Raw genomic sequence first — 4,502 nt, 5'->3', positions numbered from 1 at the left:
CTGAAAACCCCCAGATCCAAGGGGCATTTCCCTACTGGGCTGGTTAGCATTCCAGGTCAGCTAGTTACTGAAATGATGGGGGGTGGGGGGGGGGCGGGAGGAGGAGAGAAGGGAAAGGCAGGAGTTTATAGAGTTATGTCAAAACCTGCTTTTAGGCAATTACATTACGTACTCTAATTACACTTTGTGATCTTGTACTTAGAAGTGAGCTACTTAAATGATAAACTGTACTAAAAGAAAGAAAGTTTGCTGACAGTTTAGTGAAGTGGATTTTTCATTCTCCTGAGAAGAACAGTGAGGACACAGTATTTACTGTTGGTTTCCTTCTCTTTTGCCTTCTAAGTGCATGGCGATGGGTAGGCTTGTAGTGAAAAGGGGAGATGTGCTGAACTCCAACTTTTTCTTTTAAATGGGTAACAATGGTTTGTTTCCTAAAAACTTTGTTCATTCTCAAGTAAACGTAGAGAAGGCTCACAACAACTGGGCATATTAGGAGAAATATTTTCAACCAAAAAATTTTGTAACCGATAAAACTACAGGCCTCAACTGGGTGAGATGAAATGTTCTTTTCCCTCTTTGAATGAATGTGGGTTTGTTTGTCAAGAATACCAGAGGGAATATCCTAAGACATAAAGATATTTGGATTAAGCCCAGCCGGTATGGCTCAGTGGCTGAGCGTAGACTTATGAATCAGAAGGTCATGGTTCAATTCCCGGTCAGGGCATATGCCTGGGCTGAGGGCTCCATCCTCAGTAAGGGGTGTGCAGGAGGCAGCCAATCAATGATTCTCTCTCATCATTGATGTTTATGTCTCTCTCTCCCTCTCTGAAATCAATAAAAATATATTTTAAAATGATATTTGGATTAAGATACATGAATCTTATCATGTAGAAGTCTTCAGGAACAGAAACAGCATTTATTAAGTACCGCTGTGGCAGGCACTGGTGAGGTGCTTAACTTAAATGATTCCCATTTTTATTTTTTAAAAAATATATTTTTATTGATATCAGAGAGGAAGGAAGTGGGAGAGAGATAGAAACATCCATGATGACAAAGAATCATGGATTGGCTGCCTCCTGCAAGTCCCCCACTGGGGATCGAGCCCACAACCCAGGCATGTGCCCCTGACCAGAATCAAACCTGGGACCCTTCAGTCCGCAGCTGACGCTCTATCCACTGAGCCAAACCAGCCAGGGCATGATTTCCATTTTTAAAATTAACTATACATATTGAGGTAACATTGGTTAATAACATTATATAAATTCAGGAATACAACATTATAATTTGATATCTGCATACTCTATTGCATGTTCACAGGCAAAAGTTCAGTTTCCACCTGTCACCATATATTTGAACCCCTTTAGTTAATGCGCCCCATGGTGAACACACAGGGAGCTGGGTGAGAATCCTGGCAAAAGGCAAGTTGGAGAGTCGTTAACAAGCTCTGGCTCTGGATTCTGTCTGGGTTTGACCCTGGCTAAGCTACTCCACAGCTTGGACTTTATTTCCTCGACTGGAAAATAGGAATGATAATAGAACTTCATATGATTTCTTGGAAGATTAAAAAGTGTAAAGTATTTAGGATAATACATAGGAAAGGCTAAATGAATGTTAACTGTTATGATTACTACACATTATGCTAATGCACTATTGCTAAGGCTATGAATACCAGGCAAAGAATAAAGGAGAATGAGATCATTTCTAAGGCACAACATAGGAACTTTATTAGTTATTAAATTACAAGTCTTTTTAAGAGAGGTTACTCTTCAAAATGTTATTTCATAATGTCATAAAGGAGATAAAATATATATGACCTCATTTCAAAGATTAGGAAACTGGGGCTCATTAAGTTTTTGTACCTCATTTATTGTCAAAGCTAAGGAGGAGGTAATACTGGAATTCAGTCCTGGACTCTCTCACTCCAAAATGGTTCATCACACCATACTGCCTCCCGTAGCAGTGCTGTCCAAATGCTGCGTGTCTATCAGATACTTTTTGAATTAGTAAAATCAAGCCTTATTATCAATAACTTTAAAGTAATATCAGAGCTGCCCAGACTATTTTTTCTGGTTATTTTATTTTTATTGATTTCAAAGAGGAGGGAGGTGGAGAGATAGAAACATCAATTATGAGAGAGAATCATTGATCGGCTGCCTCGTGCATGCCCCAAACTGGGGATTGAGCCCCCAACCTGGGCATGTGCCCTCACCAGGAATTGAACCATGACATCCTGGTTCATAGGTTGATGCTCAACCACTGAGCTATGCCCGCTGGAAAAACTATTTTAAATGAAGAAATTGTTGTGAACCATTTCAGAACCATAAATCTTCTCTAGCAAAAGGGAAGGATTAAGAAACAGTCATTCAGAAGATACATTTATTTCTTTTTTTTCCACACCCCTACTCTTTTTTTCCCCATTGGCTATTGGTTTAATAAAAGTGAGTAGGCAGCTAGTGGTAATCTAGGTTTTTTAAAAATTCTATTTCCTTTTCTTTCTTTTTTTAAAATAAAAAGAAACAGAAAAAAAATAAATTCCTATTATGAACACTGACCATCCCCACTTTTATTGTTAACATTTTTGAAAGAAAATGCTTTCATCTTATATTTCTCTATTAATTTGCCCCATCTGGTTAACTAATAACTTATTAAAACATTACTCCTCTCTTCATCAAAGTTCCTCCAGAATAAGATGCTGCTCCATTTAAATAAAAGATGAAGGTTGTTGACACAGAAGCAGCCTCTAACCAACAGACCCAGAAATAAGATAGTAGCTGGTGCTATGCAAGCCCGACACTGGCACTTGTACTGGAATTGGCCAGAGGTTCTTAACCTGGAGGCCAAAAGTTGGGGGGTGGCATGGGGAACATGTATGAACTCCTTGGAATATTTGCAAATTTTGCATGAAGTTTTCTGCATATACTTCAAAGGAACCTGTGTAATGCCTGTTAACTAAGAGCCAGTGTTTCAAGGCCTCTCACTACTAAAGCTAGTTGCCACACTTTACCCCTTTGTGTCATCTTAAATGCCATTATAACATTGAGTATATAATATGTCTCTGTTAGCTACTTAAGTGGGAACCAGAAACTTCGTCTTGTGAAAGGTGTTGTTTTATAATCAAAAGGGTCAGGTTTCTAAAAGCGAGACTCCATGGTATGATTAGAAGAATTTACCTGCCTAGGAGGGTCCAGGCTTGGGTTCTTGTTCTTGCTCCTCCACGGAATAATTCTGGGTTACTTCTCCTCTCTGGGCTGCTGTTTCTTCATCTGTTAAAATAAACATTTGAATAAACCCAAAGATGTCTTCAAATTTTAAAACATTTGTGTTCCTTGTAAAAGATTATTAAACCTCTTAGATGGGTGTTCTCCCACAAAATTTTAGAATGTATTATAAAAATAAGGGATGACAAACCTAGTCTTACTTTAAAAATTACTTTTAGAAAAGGTTACAGTTTGAGGACATGCACCTGGCTAGTGACTTCCCAATGTACTCTAAGGACTGTAAGGTGTCACATTACCATCTGGGGCAGTGATGGCGAACCTATGACACACGTGTCAGAGGTGACACGCGAACTCATTTTTTTGGTTGATTTTTCTTTGTTAAATGGCATTTAAATATATAAAATAAATATCAAAAATGTAATTCTTTGTTTTACTATGGTTGCAAATATCAAAAAATTTCTATATGTGAAACGGCACCAGAGTTAAGTTAGGGTTTTTCAAAATGCTGACACGCCGAGCTCAAAGGTTCACCATCACTGATCTAGGGCAAGGTTGAGGGGATGTCCCAGGTGGGACAGAGAGATGAGGCTAAGTGTCCCCCACCTTGCTTCTATCAAAGCAGCTTGCTTTTAGTCTGTTTTACCTACTGGGTCTCTGGAAAAGGTTTCTTGATTTTAATTAGTCTCTGTTGATACCCTTGGGTGGGGAGGAAGGAAACAGAGATTGCATATTTATTTAATTACTGTATTTAAAAATCTGTCTTTGAAAAAAACACTGGAAACAGAAACCCTAAAGCTTGTTTCTTTTTTTTTTCTTTTATCCTCACCTGAGGACATGCTTAGAGAAAGGAATGGAGAGAGAGAGAGAGAGAGAGAGAGAGAGAGAGAGAAACACATGAACTTCGATCCCTTGCCTTCCGTACATGCCCCGGCTGGGGATTGAACCCAAAACCCAGGTCTGTGCACAGGACGATGCTCAACCAATTGAGCCAGTCCAGCCGGGCAAGGCTTGTTTCTTATTTGTTGTTTATTAGCTGTATCACATCAGGCAATTCAGGTAGTCTTTTCTGAATCTCTGTCCTCACATGTCGAATGATGATAGTATCTTATTCATAGGAGCGTTGTAAGAATTAAATGAAATAATTTTAAGAAGTGTTTTATAAAGATGGTGAGTGGGTCTTTAGTGGTGAGCCCAGGGGCTATGTATTTTGTTCTGACCATTGTAGCATTAGTGTCCACCTGAATTAAGTCATAGGAAGTATGGGTGGTCAAATTTGCAGATGAA

At 38.9% G+C, this 4,502-nt stretch overlaps 1 protein-coding gene across 1 annotated transcript in view; it reads right to left on the bottom strand.

The window, feature by feature from the left end:
• SPTSSB (serine palmitoyltransferase small subunit B) overlaps positions 1-3,374 on the bottom strand; it is a 14,932-nt gene extending 11,558 nt beyond the window's left edge. The window contains exon 1 of the mRNA XM_006102667.3: positions 3,171-3,374. The gene's annotated coding sequence lies outside the window, so the exon portion shown is untranslated. The remainder of the gene's footprint in view (positions 1-3,170) is intronic.
• Positions 3,375-4,502: the final 1,128 nt, after the last annotated feature.

The sequence above is a fragment of the Myotis lucifugus genome, unplaced genomic scaffold, assembly GCF_000147115.1.
Source record: "Myotis lucifugus unplaced genomic scaffold, Myoluc2.0 scaffold_423, whole genome shotgun sequence".
Taxonomy (NCBI): domain Eukaryota; kingdom Metazoa; phylum Chordata; class Mammalia; order Chiroptera; family Vespertilionidae; genus Myotis; species Myotis lucifugus.
Note: the sequence above shows the minus strand (reverse complement) of the source record. Positions and strands in the feature narration are given on the sequence as shown.